Source organism: Alexandromys fortis, unplaced genomic scaffold, assembly GCF_014885135.2.
Source record: "Alexandromys fortis isolate MF-2015 unplaced genomic scaffold, M_Fortis_MF-2015_v1.1 scaffold_48, whole genome shotgun sequence".
NCBI lineage: Eukaryota > Metazoa > Chordata > Mammalia > Rodentia > Cricetidae > Alexandromys > Alexandromys fortis.
This window is the reverse complement of record NW_026067947.1, coordinates 9,881,948-9,901,387: the sequence shown is the minus strand read 5'-3', so window position 1 is coordinate 9,901,387 and position 19,440 is coordinate 9,881,948. Positions and strand designations below refer to the sequence as shown.

General features: G+C 36.2%; 1 protein-coding gene across 3 annotated transcripts in view; it reads right to left on the bottom strand.

The window, feature by feature from the left end:
* LOC126506109 (contactin-4) overlaps positions 1–19,440 on the bottom strand; it is a 997,903-nt gene that overhangs the window by 567,804 nt on the left and 410,659 nt on the right. The window contains exon 1 of one of the 3 annotated variants that reach the window (XM_050149412.1): positions 18,447–18,585. The exons of the other annotated variants lie outside the window; for them this stretch is intronic. The gene's annotated coding sequence lies outside the window, so the exon portion shown is untranslated. Of the gene's footprint in view, positions 1–18,446; positions 18,586–19,440 lie in introns of those variants that run through there. 3 annotated transcript variants of the gene reach the window in all.

The following is a 19,440-nucleotide window of genomic DNA, read 5'->3' as shown; positions in this document are numbered from 1 at the left end:
AGAAGGAAATGTGGCAGAGCAGCAAAATAAAGAAGGATGCTGACTTCATGCAGCGTACTGTACTTAGTCATGAGGGAATTGGTGTTATTTTGTGTGAACTCTAAGCTAATGCAGAAGGTAATGATCCTGCTGCCAACATAGAGTGTCACAATACAGCTCAAGCCTCCCAAGAAGGAAATTTGAATGCACAGTATCTCACTGTTCACTATGGAAATTCATCAACTGCAACTAGTTCATCTGCAGTATCTGGACCAAGCAGGGGGTGGGGTGGGGAATCATCTTAACTGGAATCAAAGAAGCATATTAAATTACCAGGGTTCAAAATATTCTACAAACTGTGCTGCTTGTGATGCCTCATTGTTCCTGAGATCATCACAATTACACGGTAGTTACTATGACAAATTTACTCAAGAGTCAAGACAGCACAGCTAGCTGAGCAGAGTATAAAAAATGTAGCCAGTGCAATGATCAACTTGTGTGCTCAATGAGCTATATCTCTTAATGCCAATAATGCTTCCTCTCCTGTTGATTTCTTAAGAGCATATCTTGCTATCAAAGGGGTTGTTTGTATAGACAAAGTAATGTTCAGATTATAAATGAGCACAAACACTACTATTCTAAAATTTCTATTTTATATAAATATGACTGTCAATTGCATACAAGTACATACATGCATATGCAGACACACATGACCCACACACATACGCATGAGAGAGAGAGAGAGAGGTAATCCTACTTGAAGCAGCCCTTAAAAACAGTGGGAAAGGGTACACATATTAACAGAAACCAATTAGGATCAGGTATTGAGTCTTTAGATGAAGCAAGACTTGAAAGAATAAATGTTATAAATATCCATCTCCCCAGAACCCCCTCTCATTTCAGACAGAGCTATCTATAAAGACACTTCGATCACAGTCACCAAACACACTCTCAGCAAATTGTAGTTAAGTTTTCTAGACAGAGACATAATAATAAAAGTTTTGAGTTGGGTTTTTTGAGTTTTCACATTTATAGCCAGTCTTCAAGAACAAAATGACAGCTTCTAAATGAGTATCTAAAGTGACAGAACAGAGAGTAGGACGATAGAACCACATTAAATTTTCAGAGGAAATGCAGATAAAGGTAAAATGGCCAAGGCTCTTAAGTCAAGATTCTCTGCTACAATACTGTTCCAGGAAATTTGTACTGATCTCAGAGAGTCTGATGTTCACATCAGCAATGAATGCCCAAGGTGTCTCTTCCACATAACATCTGAGGAAAGCAAAATCTTTAGGGCACTTGCTATCTGAAAGCAGCCCCACTCTGAAGAAATGCCAGAATTGGAAGCAAGGGAGCCACTGTACCTTCTACACTTTCCCAGAAAGTACCCGCAATTCTATCATATTCCTCAGTTAACAAAGACTGTCAGTACTTGAAATGACCCACATTCTAGAGTAGTGTGCTATGACTATACAAACCAAGATTCCAGAAAATGTGTGTTTTTCTTCCCGTGATCTGTAAATATTTGCATTATACATCTTCAACAGACAATGTTCTGATCTCTTCAACTCCTTTCAACCATGAATATATGCGTATTTATATAGATATTAAAAAACTCCAGCAGGAATTACATTTTTATCTATCCAAATATAAATGTATCAGAATTAGGTGTAAAAGAGTAGATCCATAGTTACAGTTACTACTAAGATTTGAACAGTAGGATTGCCTTGAGTCTGTCAGAGTAACAATGTGAGATTTTATGAATTTAGCATTTTGAAAGTTCTTATTTCTGTTCTTATATTCAATTTCTTCTAACTACAATAGTTTACAGCAAGTGTCTACTTCTTACACACATATAAAGCTGTTGTCTTGTTTAGTTGCTTGTTTGACATGGACCGACTCTGCAGCTTAGGTTGACCTTGAATTTGTAATCCTCCTGTTTTAACCTTCTGATTGCTAGGATTACAGATTCTAGCTTCCATTAGTATTTTTGTATTAATAACCTCTTATGGAGACTGATTTTTAACAATTACAAAAGAAAGGAATAGCTTCAATTTGATAGTTATTTTAGGAAATGTGGTAGACAATATCACGTAGACTATGTGCATGTGCAAGGAACCAACTATCTGATCTACTGCAGAAACTTCTGTTTCCTCTATTTCCATTTGCTCTGCACTACTTGATCGGAGGATCTGTGGTGATGAGAGTGTGTTTAAACTCTGTGCTAAGAAGGCAAAGAGTGGAAAGACGGGCAGGAAAGAGGAGAGCAGGATTTAGGCAGTGCCTTGAGTCATGGGTTCTAGGAAAGAATTATTTTTTTAAATCAGGGGGATAATGAATGTAAAAGTTCACAAATGCGCTCTCTCTCTCTGTGAGTGTGTGCATGTGTGTGTATGTGCATGTGTCTGATTGGTCTCTAATTCAATCTTTAATAATATACTAAGTAATACACAATAATATATTCGTCTCATGAAGGTTTACTTGTAGTTATAGTATGAGTGGTGGTATTAAATTCTCTTTCCAGATAGCACTATGTACATTTATGGGTTTATGTAATATGATATCTCATTAACTCCGCATTACTTGCTTTTCCTAAATTATTTACATATGTATGTACGTATTGAATATATACATATATATGTATATATTCAAAAGTCTTAGAAGGTCAATATTTGATAGTGTTCAGTTCATGTCTTTGCTGGTAATAATAATTAGTAAAATGAGAATCTTGAACCCTGAAAATGAAAAGTCAAACATAAAAAGACAGAAAAATAAAAACTGGTGTATCATTGTGCTTGATGTCATAGAGTAATTTCATGCTATGCAGTGTATAACAAATGTCTGTCAATAACTTGCATTTAGATGAAATAAATGTTTGCTAGGTTTTGGATAGTATTAGATGAAATTCATTTTATTTAATTTTGAGACATTAAAATGGACAGTGCCTACAACTTGCTATATTTTACTGACGATATAAACAATAGCCAGTCAGTTCTTATCTTCGCATTAATTTTGAGGAATGAGGTCAAGAAGGACATTTTATGAAAGTATCTCACTCTGTGTTCCCTCACAGCAGGTTAACATGTTTACATCCTTCCTCTAACTTATTTTCAATTGGAAATAAATGGAAGGCAGTCCCCACGGAATACTTACGAAGCAGCAAATACACAGGAGTGGTAATCATGTGCAATCCACACAGCCTGCCGAGGTGCAGATTGCATGGATAACATCACTGTCCCCAGTGCATTTGGCAGTTGACTCCCTAACAGGTGTTCTGAACCAAGTTATATCCAGACATATACTGTAAAGAACTAATTCCAATATGGACACACTCTAAATTTTTATTATGTCAATTGGCACTACTAGGAGTGTAAAAACACAAACCTGATGTCGTTTTACATCTGCAGCCTTAGATTTTTCAGACAGCGTGACAAAGTTTACCCATAATTTTCCATCTTGCTATGCAAATATTAAGAAAAAAAACATAGTGGAGCTAGAATAAATTGGAGGTTTGTTTTTTTTCCTAAACTAGTCCGTAAAAACACATAATTTAAAATGAATATATCTTGATGCTAATAAGTAGAAAAGTCAATTATTTGCTTCATGTTTTATATGACACACTCTTTAATCTTCTGCTGACTACCACATCCCTCACTGTAGGAGAATGAGGTAACACTGAATTGACTGACTAGAGGTAGAAAACATTTAAAGCCACTAACAAGCTTTGGACAATATAGTTTTTGCTTCAGTGAAACAAAATATTCAATGTCAAACATTTTCTTTTAGAGATTTTTTTGTATATTATTATATTTTAAAATGTAGTGCTTTGGAGTTGCTGAAACTTAAACATATGTTCTTTAATTATGATATATCTAGATCTAGAAAGTTTACCCCTACATATGGGTCCACACACACATACATACAAAAAACCCACAACACAAGACTACTTATATGCACATAATTTATAACCCCAAGTGCTTTAAACAACTTGAATGCCATCAAATTAAGAACAGATAATCAGGAAACTAAATTAAAGAATCCAGAGATAGACTACTATATGTATGAGTATATACAAATGATATCCACAATATACAAATCTAGAAAGTGATTAATGTATATCTCATGTCTAAAAAGAAGGATGAACGAGTGTTAACAAGTTTCTGGCTATGTGTATATGTCTACTTGTGTATGTGTACTTGAGGTATATGTACAGATTGTGTGTGTGTGTGTGTGTGTGTGTGTGTGCGTGTGTGTGTGTGAATGTAAAATGCTTGCTTGGGTATCCATCATTATTGCTCTCTATCTTTTTTTTAGAGGTATTGAGACATTTCTCAATATACAGAAGTGATCAATTTCACACGACTAGGTGGCCAACAAACACCCGGGATTCCTCTGTCCCCTGCAGCCACACTCATTCTGGGTGATAGGCACACATCAGCACACTTGGCTTTTTAAGAGGTGAACTCACATTCTTACATTTGCAGAGCAAGCACTTCCTAACAGAACTCTCTCTCCAATCTAGCTAAAGCTTTTCTTAATTGATTTTTATTGAGGTCTCCATTTTTCTCTGCTCCCCTCCCTGCCTCTCCCCTCCCCTTCAACCCTCTCCCAAGGTCTCCATGCTCCCAAGTTACTCAGGAGATCTTTTTTTTTTCTACTTCCCATGTAGATTAGATCTATGTATGTCTCTCTTAAGCTTCCTTTTAGGGTCATAAACTAAGTTTGAAATTTATTGTTGTAACAGCCATATATATTTCAAAATACACTAAACACACTGAATTGGTCATTGAATGCATTGCAGTTGTTATAATGATAATTCAATAAAACTGTTTAGAAAAAAATTTAGTTAAAGATTTTCTCAATTTTGCTCAATATCTGTAAAATTAAGTTTACATTAAAACCGATAGACAAAAATAAAAAAAGTACAGAGTAGTGAGTTGCTTGTAATGTTTTGTGTTTATATGCATTGTATGATGCTTAAATTGTTTTAAAGCGGTATATGTCCTTATGTTTGTCATTGATTTAAAAACTCCTTTTGTCTAGGTACTGAAGGATGTTATTATAACTACAAACAACCCACTGTGAAATAGCACACCATACCTCCTTACAGATGTTACATAGTATCCCATGATCAACCTTTCCTCATCCTCCCTCGCGGGTTCTCTCCCCAGACTCTGGTAACTGTGCAAACATTCATGATGGAAGTTGCAGTGGGAATTTAAATAAAGAGAAATGATTTTTTTTGTGTGTGTTATGTGTGTGTGTACATGTACATTTGCTTTTAAAAAGGTCATTTTGATGAAGACTGAAAAGGTCATGCATTTTTATTCCTAGATACCCAGGGGTGACCACCTAAATATCCACCTCCTAGCTGAGGATGCCGGGTAAAATGCAAGTAAGAAGAGCTATGCTGGTCTGACATTTGCTCCTTTCTGACTCTCTCTGCGGCTGTTTACTTTTCAACTGCCTTCCGGATCTGAAAAACTCTTCATCCTGTCTTTGGATTTTATTACAGGGAGTGACCTTTGTAAGTTCAAACCCGAGGTCATGTCCCTCTAGCTCAGATCTAGACTGGAGGCATAAATCTTTCAGAAAAGATCCTTCTGCACTTGCATCACCAAAGGCTCTGACACATGTCACAATGAAGCAGCTTTCATTATGTTACAGCACTGAACACACCTTTATTTCATGGACTCTGAAAAATTGCTCTATCTTCTCCCATTCCCATGGCAGCTGTCATCATGTCACAAATGGAGTAAAGTTTAAAACAAAAAAACCAAAAAAACAAAAGCACAAAAGAAAAAGCCCTCCTCTGCATTCCCACACTTGGTCACTACTAGTTACAGGACAATATGCAATGTTACTAAGGGAAACCAGTAATGTGGCACCATGGATAGTGCACAGAACAGAAAGGCTAGCACTTTCTTTTCATTATCTAGAGGACAAAACAGAAAAAACAATAGTAGCTTTCATAATGTTCCAGAATATTCCATATGAAGTCTATCTCATTTGTCTTCAGTATATATACTGAATATATAAATTTATATATATATATACACACACACACATAAATTTCTAATATTCTAGAGATAGCATGCATCTTAGCTGGAACATTAAATCTTTTAGTTCATGAGCCATTAAATAACTGGCTTGGATATTTGGTCAAGATGCATCAGATCATAGTGTTACAGAAAGCAGGAATTCCACATAGGCCATAGTGTATGAAAATTTAAATGCTAAGCTTTGTCTTGACAGGTGGATGGAACTCATAATCTAAATCATTTCGCATTAGAATGTCAAACATCACATATTGTCCTGTAACTGCCCATTATACTGGCATATCCCAACACGCAGATGCCAGAGGCAGGGGGAATCAATGTGAGTTCAAGGCCAGTGTGGTTTAAATATTAAGTTCCAGGAGAGCCAGAGCTACACTGTAGGACCCTGTCTTGAAATCATAGAAACAAACAAACACAACAATAAACTCAAACAAACCAAAGAGCAATACTGAGAGGTGAGATAAGGATGAGAAAAGATGAACAAGGAAGAATCAGTTACAAAGCTCACTGAGGGGTGAGGAGGAAGCCCGGGCTGTCTTCTTATGATCACAACTCAAATGTTATCTATATGCTATCAAGACTAACATATTGGGATCTGGAGCCTTCCAATAGTAACACTGACTCAGAACCACATTTTTATATGCATGTACACATAATTTTGCTATTAGTGATACTATATACTGTTTGGAAACTTGGGCCATGGAGGTTGTGCATCTCTTATTACTAACAGCCATAAAGTCACACTGAGAGGAGAAAAAAATGTAATATGAGACAAACTTACTGTATTACTGAATTAGAAGCAATCCTAGTTCATCGTGTAGATTTCTCATATACAGTTATACAAAAGTCTTCATACTGATGCCAGGGTGAGCTATTTTAAGCATTTGATATTTAAACCTACATCATTTCTTAGAGTCCTCATGGAAAGGTAACCACCTTGTTAATACTGAATAAAAGTCTTTTGACTTTAAAATACTACCTTCAAAGTGAATTGCTGGATGGAAAACGATTACCTATGACATTGATGTATATTATATGCTTTAAAACAAATTTTGAGTGATGGATTTGCAAGGAATTTTCATTACCATAATTTAAGAAGGAAGCAGTGTGTTATATCAGTGGAACCTAAATATTAATGCAAATCAGAAGAAATAATTTGATTAATGCTTATGATGTCCATGCCTTCTAAAATTTTTGTAATGAATTGTGTCTTCTTTTAGTATGGTATTAGGTTCTGTATTTGCTATTAAACACATGTTTAAAGCTGAAATAAAATGCATCTTCTTTTAACACCGTAAAGTAATATGCTACTTTAATTTGACACATGTTTCAATATCTAGAATATGAAAGATATAAACTTATAGGTGACAAAACAATATATAATAAAATACAATATGTGCCATATTAGCAAATTCCTTTATATATGTGCATTACTATCTATCTATCTATCTATCTATCTATCTATCTATCTATCTATCTATCATCTATCCATCTAACAATATTTATCCATCTAATTTGTCTCTCCCTCCATCCCTCCCTCTTTTTCTCTCATCCATTTCTTGTTTCCTTCTTATTTCTCTCTAAACACAACAATATTATCATGAACTATGGAACAATTCTTCAATTGCTAACAAGAATATGTGTGTATGTGTATAGTTACATCGTTTTGTAGCTACATTATATAATGTTTGCACAAAGACTCTTGTAATGTATGCACATATGTAAGCAATATATATATACATACATAGAGGGACATTAGATATTATATATATTGAATTATACATTATATGTATACATATTTAAATATAATTAATTTCTCAGAAATGTTTCAAGCAGACCAAATCCAATCATGTCAGCAGGTTATTTGATCCCCTAAAATGGTGGAACGTGTTACTTTGCGTTTAATTAGAGAACAAGAAGAAAGATTATTGGACTTGTAGGCTCCAAAAGATAATCATCATCCTCTCTGTCATTTCCTAGAATAACACAGGGTCAAGAATACTTTGCCAAAGGTCAAACCCAACTGCTCTTAGTGATAAGCATGCTGGCTTTGATGGTTCTGAAAAATGACATCAGTCCCTACCACAGTTAGTCTTTGCACAGGGCTCAGGAGCTAGATATTAGCGAGGAAAATGCAAAGCTGTCACCTGCTTGGTACATCCATCTAACTGGCCACTTTAAAGCTCATGTCAGCTCCTGTGTAGCCAAAAGGAAGCTGGAAGAGAGAAAAGTCAATAGACTTAGAGAATCAAAATTACACGCCAGAGACACACTGTATTTTAGTACCAGCGTTCTTTTTGCACATTGAAATGGAAATAGTTCACTAAAAGCTCCTTTGAGCTTACTTGCTATAATATTTACTTCAAAATTATTACCTTTAATAGTAATAGTCCCTTTCAGTTATACAACATCTTGTTCAAAAACAGCTGAAAATATTTTCCTACATATTAATTCAACTCTACTTAAAATCTTATCCTAGGAGGGGCTATTGTTCTCTGATCTAGAGAGTTCTAAAGGGTTTTAAGTGTGCTGTTTGGTCAGCTGGATCATTTAAGGCAGGTGGACAGGAAAACACCTAAAATATGAGTGAATTGTTATGTTTGCAGTGTCAATCTTGGTTCACTGAAACAAAATAGCAGAGGTTTAAACATTTGCCTTGGTAGCTATATGACCTAGTTACAAGAACCTTTAAATACACAATGCTTCAACTGACCATTTCTGTCCATTTGGGGTTCACAAAAATATCTGGAAAACAGCCTTGCACTTCATATGAACCCTATGGAATTGACTTAGCACAGATGTGTAGTCATCTGAAAGGAAGTGGTCAGAGTAAAGGGGAGTGGTAGAAAGAGAGAAAAGCGGCCCCAGAACAACTATTGATATCTTAAGAAGGCATCCTTGCCTTTCCCACCCAGATGCATTAGACTATGCAAATTCTCATCAGGAAATTCAAATGATATCTTTTTGATTTTGGTCATTTGTATCACTAGACCCAGCACAATACATAGTAATGTTTTGTTAATTAATAAATGTGGAACAGTGATTCTACTTAGTACAGAGCGTGACAAAACTATCTTAAACACGATAACACTGGTTAATGCCCCTTCAGGAGATAAACCTTCAAAATGTATATTATAATGAAATAGAATGTACACTTTGTCCAAAATCATGTGAAAATTAAGCCATCTTTCTCTTGCAAGTGTGATGAAATCAAGTGATTAAGTAAACATGTATTTTTTTCTTGTTTGCTCTATTATTTCCTGGGTTATATAAGAACGATATATAGATATATAAGGAAAAATGTTATCATTAGTAGAGTTCATAATTGCTCATATTCAGACCTGACTTAAAATTAAAGTCTTAAATATGCTAATAATATCAATAACTGCAATTATAGTTATATAACTATATATCAATAACTGCAATATATAATTGTATTCAGGTATGCCACCACATATAATCATTATATAGTGTCATTAGCTTCACACTAGTATTATAAAATGTGACTTTGGAATTTCACTACTGTAAAATGACAATTATTAGGATATATTAGGGTATAAAATAGTTTTATATATAACATATGATTTCCTTCATCCTCTTTTATTCTATAAAAGTCTACATACACAGTTATTGCAATATTTTTTCTCTCTTAGGTGAGGTTCATGTCACTTTATCTTGTGAACTTTCATGTTTCCTATATAAGCCCTGAGACAGCATGCCAAAATTTTATGAGAATTTAAAGACTAGAGCTATATGGAGTCAAAAGATAAGTTTACCTCTAAAATAATTAAAAATGTATGGCAATATTTACATCTGTACAATGTGCTCAACTGGCCCCATGATCTTATATGGCAACAGAATTTTGCATGGTCATTTATGCAGGGTCATAAACAGTGCCTGTAACCTGCCTATTGGGTGACAACGGCACTACTTCATGATCTTGTTTTCAGTCTTGTTTCTACAGGCCTCAGATATGGGCTCCCTGTCTCTCCGGAGAATCTGAGTTATAAAGCATGTACATAGGCTCTGACATGAAATCTAAAAGTGACTCTCTTGCCAGGGCAGAGTGTATGGAGCAAGACAGGATTTTTATTCTGTCATGGATTGACTGCAGGGCCCATCAGAATAAGCTCTTACAAAACAATTCATAGATCCTGTCCAGTCAGACCTAGGATTTCATGACTGCCCCATCAGTTAGGATGTTATCCTTCAATGCAAACACAGAAAATCAGGCCAGTTTTGAAGAATTCTGGAATAAAGCATCCATGAATGTATCATTTGAGTATATGCCACAAAATTAATAGAAGCCTTTTGTGTCTAAGTTAGCCCCTACTCCAGACCCAGAAGACCAGATTAAGAAAATGGAGTCAGCTATGTAAATGCTGCGTCACCAGACTGCAATTTCAAGGAAGCAGAGTCTTCAAACCAAATTTTCCTGACAAGAGAGTCCAGTCTACCTGCGTCAGCAAATCCCTCATCCTTTCTGCTTTGGTACTTAAAAAGTGTACCTGATTTAAAAAAAATAAAACAATTCTGTTTTTTATTCCTGCTCGTTTCAATCTTAGAAGACACATGGTTCGTTCCCTGCCATGCAGAAACTTTCATTCCTTGTGCAGAATAGAGCGAGGGATAATTCTTAAGTTGCAAATAAAAATCCATAAGATCTATTGCTAAATTGGTTGTCATTTGTCTTTTGACAACCATAATGATTATTTTGAGTCAGGGACATTTGAAAATCAATGGTGAAATAAGGACACTATGCCTTTCCCTTGGCTTTACAAAAGTAGATCCAACTACAGGCATCCTCCCTCAACTCTAAACACAGAGAAAGAAGGCCGCATAGAAATAGGGACAGGATGCCAGGGCTGGAAATTCTGTATATGAGACAATGATAAACTAGCCCTTATGTGCCTTCTGTTTCTCAAATAGTTTAGCTACTTTTCTACGGACACCTTTATGTCAGTTCAGTAGATAAATACTAGGTTGTGCCAGTTTTTTGAAACTTCATTTTCTTATGGAGAAAGGCACATTCAAGGGAGAAAAAAAGTAAAAACAAAAGATAGATATACAAGAAGGCTGCTTCTTACCATTTAATTCTCAGGTCCAGTCTGAGTCCCTGAGAAGGCAAGATTATTTTAAAAGTGACTAATGAAAAAGTTAAAATTTGTAATCTAAATCAGAACTTATTTCTGCACTGAGGAATTATATTTGTAAGAACATTGTTTTGTTTATATATATACATATACATACATATATATATACACATATATATATATGTATGTAATTTCTCTGAACATAGTCAATAAAAGTATCTAACTCGATAAAGTAACTTCAGGTTTTTGCAAACTAAAGCCTGAAGTTACCAGATATATACTTCAAAGGATTTTTCAGGGCTTTAATCAGGTTTTCAATGGGTTCCTCTCTTTTTCAAGTTGAGTTTCAAGACTGAGGTATGCAAATTATGAGTGTTCCTCAAGTGAAATACACTTCCGCTTATTATTTTTATGAGTATGTGAAACAAGATTCCTACAAAGTAAAAATTATTTGTTAAAATAAATTATAGCAGATCTATTCTTTAGAATACTACAAGAGAGGTTAACTACAACCATCAACTGAATACTCATGTGTATTCCCTGGAGAGAGGGACAGGAGGGGGGATACAAGGGAATGGCCGAGTCAGTTTAAATCTGTTGCTGTTCTCTCTAAACACGTTCCTTGCAGCTGTAAGAGTCAGTCGCACACCATAAATGACCAGATTCACACTTTACACTCATACCATAAGATGTCAGACCCAATATTTGAACACATGGTTTCTTCTCTTCTGGGAGATAGGGGTTGCTTTCAGACCTGGTGGCACACATTTTGTCTGCGTATGAGCAACTTTTCCAATCAAAAAAGCACAGAAACATTCATCGAATCCTAATCAGCCTGGAGAATATATTCTTGCAAATGACTGTGTCCAGAGGTCCATGTCCAGTAGTTAATGTTACTTATCTAATTCCCAGGAGATATGAATGTATTAATCTTAGTAAGACACTTGGTGGAAGAAAAGTGAACTGGAATGACTGCAAGATGCCATTCAGTGGAGTGGTGTAATAATCCCACCCCACACTCAGAACTGTAAATTTGCTTCCTGGGCAGTTAAAGTGATTTAATAAAATCACCCTCCTGGGAATCAGTTTCCCCACCCAATCTCCTAGAACCATTTCAGATAACATTCACAGAGTGTAGGGCAGTGGATTAGAAACAGCAATATTGCAAGATGCATCAAGACTGGCAATCTTTAAAAACTAACTACACAATTCGCAGATAAACTTGTTTACCAATATCCATCCAACTAAACCGGATATACCCACATATTTGCCTGTAAATTCTCATTAAATTAAAAAAGCTAAACCTAGTCTTGTAATACCAATTTTATTTACAATCATTGTATTTTTTAAGATTGCCAGCTAGCATCGACAGGGGCAAAAGCACTCCCTTTTCTCAGCATGTCTCCATTGTTACAGATTTCTTAATCATGTGCAGAGTAATGCCTAGGTTGACTCTTTTGGGGAAAATCCAACTTCCCTTATGTAAAGTATTTTTGACCCATTCACCACAATTCTCATTTGTGGCCCAAAGCCATAGCACTTTTAACCACGATACACTTTCACTCACTCCTCCACTATTGTATTTACATTTCCTTTCCGGCTTGTAGGGCACTCAAATTTCTGTCCACCAATATAACATTGTCTTCTGGAAAGCCCTAAATCTAATGCCTGGTTCAGTTAGCTTCTATAAATTCTTCTATTGCTTTCAAATGTATAAGCCTGCATTTTCTACCTAACAGTTAAAAAAACACTTTCTTCTCAGTTTCTGATGCAAACGTACAGCAATAAATCATCCCATCTTATCATCAAACAACAAAAGTTCCATGGTAAAATATACAAAGACATGCATTCCTCTTTAACTTGGCAGCCAAGACAAATGAAACAATGTCTTATATCTAAATCCATAAGTCCAATTTACAATTTTATTCTAACTACACACAGACAGACACACAGACATGCAAACACACACAAACACACAAAACCAAAAACAAAGCCAAATCAATGGAGATATTAATTAAGTGGATCAAACATTAAAGTCATTAGAGATGCTGGTTTAAAACCCAAAGTAGTGCTCTAGCACTGTGGGTTAGCTTTATAATCAAGGATTGGAGAGCCAAAGATTATCAGACATTATCTCTCATCATTATATTTATTTTTATAGAAATAGTCCATCAGCACAAAATCACTTTTGTCATAGAAGGACACACAACTATAAAACAGATGAATTATCTCTCATTACAAAATTCACTTACAACTGACCTGCTGCCTTAAGAGCAGGAACGTTTACTCTGCTTTATGGGATTTGGAAAATTAATTTTATCCTCTACATAGAGACATGAAACACAGCCTAGAGCCACAGTAAGGGATGACAGTCACATTCAAACCCCAGAATAACATAATGCATGCACTGAGATTTACTAATGGCAAAAACAGAGATAAAAGTGATTATTCCAACTAATATTTGAAAGCTATCAAAACATAATTCTGATGTGGAGGAAGAGTTACCCTTCTGAGCTATTACTGTCTTCAGATGGTCACTTAGCATCCACCCTAGATACACTTGATATTTAAAAAATAACTACATAAAAACATAGACTGTCAACAGTTAAGCACAGCATTAGTCTGTAATTATTTATGTCATTTCAGCTGCATGGCCAGTGCATATTTTATTTCATTTAATAGTGATAAGAGCATAAAGGCTACCGTCCCTGAGCTACAAATAGAGACTCTTAATTGACTTAACTTATCTCAGTATCTGTAGCCAAGTTTTTATCTCACCTGAAATTTATTTATGATTTGGTTTGGACACATCAAGAAGCTTCTGGGGCATGGCTGGGAGGTTTTGTAATTCCTTCCTCTATCCACTGTGACTGAAAGGAATATTTTGCCACCTGTAGTTCTGGGACGGCAGTGAATGGATCACAAGAAAATTCTTCGGTAGGTATTTTTATCTAATTCACGTAAATTCCCCCAAGAGTTGTTTATATGACTTTGTTGCCATGGACCTTCTTCTTATCTTTCATAAAGTAGGACAAGACAGCAAGTTTCTGGGGAAAATAAGGCTCTTTGATTGCCCTCTGCCTCCTTCTATCGAAAGTAAAATGCTTCAACATCCAACTTCATAGAAATGAATTTTCACAGGAAAAATTTTTAAGAAGTTTGAAAATGAGAAAATTTAGTTCAATACGTAAAACTGAATCTTGCTTTAGCATCTTTAAAAAGAATGTAAGATGAATAACACTCTTATTTTCAAATTTTACTTGGATATCTATATGCAACTGTAACTTTTTGCATCTTTCTCCCTGTGCCTAATTAAGACTACGAATATATGCACTACATCGGGTTAGGAGATGGCTTAGTACATGAACCACTTGCTATGCAAGTATGAGGACATGAGCATGAATCCCCATGCCCACATAAAGCAAAGGAAGGTAGCACACATCTGTAATCTCAGTACTACTACAGCAAGAGGTTAGGAGGTGACAGCAGAATTCCCTAGATCACCAGCTAGCATAGTGTATGCAACACTGTGGCAAGGGACAAAAAGACCCAACCATAAAACAAGTTGAAAGACTAGAACCAACACCTGAAGTTGTGCTTTGATGTTGACATAAACACCATAGCATGAATATGCCCTCACTCACATAGGTCATACACATATACACATAATATGTACACACACAGACATGCATACACACAGAGATGCATACATGTGCACAAACATACAGAGAGAGAGAGAGAGAGAGAGAGAGAGAGAGAGAGAGAGAGAGAGAGAGAAATACAATGCACAGCAGAGCAGTATGCCAGCATATTTTACTACCCTGATAAACTTTCTTCTAGGACTGTGGGTCATGACCCCTTTGAAGGGGCGTGTCAAATGACCCTTTACACATATCCAATATCTTGCATATCAGATATCTGCATAATGATTCACAAAAGTAGCAAAGTTATAGTTATAAAGTAGTAATGAAAATAATTTTGTGGTTGGGGAGTCAGCACAACATGAGGAATTGTATTAAAGGGTGACAGCATTAGGCAGGGTGAGAACCACTGCTCTAGAATAAGGATGCCAATAAACAGCTTTATGCAAGGAGTAGGTGATGACAGTCTTCTTCCAAAAGTCCTGACTCCAGAACAATTCTTACTGGAAAAAGAACAAATGAGGGAACGAACAGAAAGTAAAGTGGAGACAGACAGCCACTTTGTGGTGGAGTGTGGAGTCTACTGAGACAAGAAATGAAGGAAAAGAAAAGGCCACGTATGGCAGTAAATATCTATAATCCACACACTTGTCAGGCAGAGGAAAAAGGATTACTAGGATCTCATTTAGTTTGAAAACATTAATCCCCCCTCCCATTTTCAAGGTAGTTTGGAGTGTTCATGGAGTGAGAGGTCAGCAGGAAGCATCCTGAGGTCGTAGACTCTCTAACTAAGAAAGCACCTTAAAAATGACACTGCTCTATGTCTGTATAATGAGGGACAGGGAGATAAAAAGTTTGTAAGCAGTTCCACAGCAAATCAATGCAGATTAACTCAAACTTCCATGTCACTAGTGACAACCTGTGCAGTATATATTTGGCTAGTACCCAGTCAAGGCACACACACACACACACAAAAATTGTAGCCATCAAAAATATTAGGATTATTAAATTCTTTGTGTTTTTCTTTCAACCACAATCACTTTTTATTTTGTTTTTACTTGTTGAAAGGCCTTATCCTAGAATTTCATGCCTCACCTCCAAGTGTGTGGTTCCATCTGTTAAAGAGGGGGAAGAGTGTAATAGTTTAATCTTTCTGCAAAGAGGACCTGCTTACAAACAAAGCTCAGAGTGTTAGGAAGTCGTTTTTTTTTTTTTTCTGTTGTTGCTCAGAGCTCTAAGAAAAAAGAAAAAAAATGTAGCATACTTTGTTGGCACATCCTTACTCTCACAGGGTCCTTCTATTTTGTCCAACATTACCTCATTTGAAGAGTTGGGGAGATAGTGTACTTCGGTAGCATAAATACTGTCTTTGAGAGAACAGAATGGATTCTATGCATACAAACATATTCAGAGACATGTTACCTTTGTACATAAAGTGAGGACTCATCTGTTCATCTCTTTTATAGAACTTTAAACTTATTTTGAAGATCAATCAAATCACCATGGCTTTAAAATCACCTTCTAAAAGGTATTTGTAATACACATCTAGATTCCCCCATCTGTTGAGCCAGCAGGTCCTAAAACAGTCCTAGAGTACCAAGCTCACCCTCATTTTTTTAAAACAGATTAAGCACAACCAATAAGACAGTTTCCCAACATTCAAAAAATAATCTCAAACATTTCTAAAGAAGTAAGTAGCAACAGCATGATAGATCTTGCATAAACGTCTTTGAGATTTATGACTGACTTTAGGCCATGAAATGTATATCATCCAAATACATTATTTTCAATTTCTTAATGTTTGAAGGAAAAATATAATATTTGACTATGTGAGAACAGTATTCTTTTGAAGGTAAAATTACTGTTAAAGGAGAGAATTGGTGTGTGCATGTGTGGGGGGTTAGAATCTGACTAGGAAAAGTATCCAAACACAGCCTTAATTAAAGTAGACATTCATAGATCAAATGTTTGTTTAAGAACAACAGAAACACAGGACCTTAACTGACCCTGTTTCTGTCCTGCCATCCCCTTAACACGAGATCAAGTCTTGTCCAAGACCACGAATTTAAACAAGCAAGATACAGAGCAGCAACTATTCAAAAACGTAATTGAGTGCCACACTCTAAAGTCAGCTTTGGTCTGAGGCTATTCCCTCTATAAGGGAAAACAAGAGCCTAAACTACACCTTGCTATGATGTCAGATTTCAGCATCTATTTCATAAGGAAGTTACTTCCTCGGAGTCCAGAGTTCTCAGCCAGGGCAGACCTGAGATAGCCACTGTTCAGAGCTGTTGCGGCTACTCTTTCGTGCTTTCATTTTTCTGAAAATTCACTCCCGTTACTGGGATGTTGGTTTTTCTCCCTTCCAACCCTCGAATACTGAGAATACCTTAGCACGAGCAGACAAGCATTTATTGTATCTGTCTTCTCTCTCCCATTCTCCTCAACTGAATCAGATGAGAACCTATTCCATGAGACCTCTTCACACTTCAAAAGCGGCGCTTTCTCCTCTGCCTTGAGATTTACTCTCTGTTCTGGCAAGCTGTAGTTCTACTCTGAAAATCATATTCTATATATTCTTGGGCTCACTATGAAAAATATGGTTCTGTTTTGTCTACTAGTGGCTTCAAACCTATGTTAGTATATACCACCACTGACCCGAGTGCCAGTGGTTCGTGGCTTTTATTAAAATTAATTTTACTTTGCTCATCTATTCTGCTTTTAATCCAATGAAAGTGTGATCTATCTATTCATTCTTCTTTCTTTCTTTCTTTCTTTCTTTCTACTTATCTACCTATTTATCTAGATAGGTTACAGAAACTCATATATAAACATAGTCCACAAACCCTTCCCCACAATGATAACAATTTTTAATTTCACCAAGACAATGCTTATTTGAAAGAAACCATACAAGCACTATTAAATGTATTAAAATATAAAAACATCCTATGATCAATTCATTTTGTGTGAATTGCAGATACTAAGTTGATAGATTGCATTTAAGAATAAATAATAAACTAAATGGACCTATGCTTTTCTTTTTAAAAAATGGTATTCTTTTGCTTAAAAACATCACCAGCTTTTTAAACGGTACTTTAGAAAGCAGCTACTCAAAGGCACTAAATTAAACTGTATAGTCTGTATTCATAAATATCTCAAAGTTTTACAGCCTCTTTGGCAAAGTTTCTAAACACGTTCTACTCTTACAAAATAATCAACAACAGTTAAAAAAACACCACGAAACTTTCCTGCTTGTACAGTTCCTAGTGGCAGAGGAGAGAGCAAAACAAACTACTTTAAAGTCTGGAAATACAGAAACTTGCTTCCCCAATACAGATGTGCCTGCAAAAGGATCTTTTCACATACACATTAGACTTAAATCTTTCTTGCATGGTTAAAGAATAAGTTAAAAGAAATACTCTGACCACTCCCAAATTAAAACTGAAGTCAATTACTTTTAACTTCCAGAAAAGCATTCTGGAAAGAGCGCGATTTGCTTGGTATGAATCAATTATCTAAGAGATTTGACAGAAACAGCAAGCGCCAAGCAAGTAACACTGTCTCAGCAGCTTCATTCAAAAAAGAGCAAGGAACAGAAAAATGGAACGCGGCTTGCAAAGTCGCCTTCACATGGAGCTGTAGTGAGAGGGTTCCGGGGAGAACCTGGTACTTACAGACTGTAAAGTAAAATGTTCCAGTTCGTCTTACATGGTACAGCAAATCAGGGATTTCAGCTCGCAGCGAGTCCCTGCTTCCACTACAACTGATCATCCACGCAGAACAGGCCCTTATGGATTGGTTAGGCAGCTGGGAGATAATGGGACCATATTCTCAGCTGGGACTGGAGCTGCTGAGCCGCTCTCTGCTGCGCGCGCTGCGTGGCTCTCTGCCAGCATTAATCAAGGAGGACCCAGCTCCGTGGTTGTGCTCCCCAAAGGATCGACGTAATTAGCGCACGAATCAAAGATGCACACCGGGAGAATCGCATACATCTATAGCCGGTCTCTCATATCAAACCTGATTAGGATATCAAGTTGGTTCTCAGATCAAATGTGTTCAACCTTTCAGAAAGACACAGAGACAGCGCACAGCTGTCTGTAGATTTGCGGGGAGGGTGGAGATTAAGGCTTCCTTCCCAGTGGGCAATTTATGTAATTCCTCAACTGCACAATATAATTGCACTGGTTGTTTGGTACATATGGTGGGTTTGCCCTACGATGATTTGGTTTGTCTGTTCCGGTTTCCCAGCCTCTCCCAGGCTGCAGTATTATTTTCCCTACAGATTTGATGCAATGTATTTGTGCGTATTCTTTTCAAGTTTAGTCTATGGGAAGACAGTTTTGTTTAAATCCCTTCCCAATGCTTGGTTTTCCAAACCTAAAAATGTGCTTCTCTGGTGACTAAAAAGCAGAATTTTCAAACAGAGAGTCCTGTAGGTTTCTTGCAATCACAAGGAATCTAAACGGGGGATTTGAATAAATGGATTCTGTTTTAATTCATCTGCATGATAAAACAAACCCAGGGGTTCCAAGCTAGAAGCTTATGGACTACTTGCTTTGGCAAGAGGGTGATTTTAGAATCTGGATGTGAGTATTTTAAATGGGACAAAATTCTATAGATTACCAAAATTCTGCCACCATTTTTTAAATTTATTTTTATTGAGCTCTA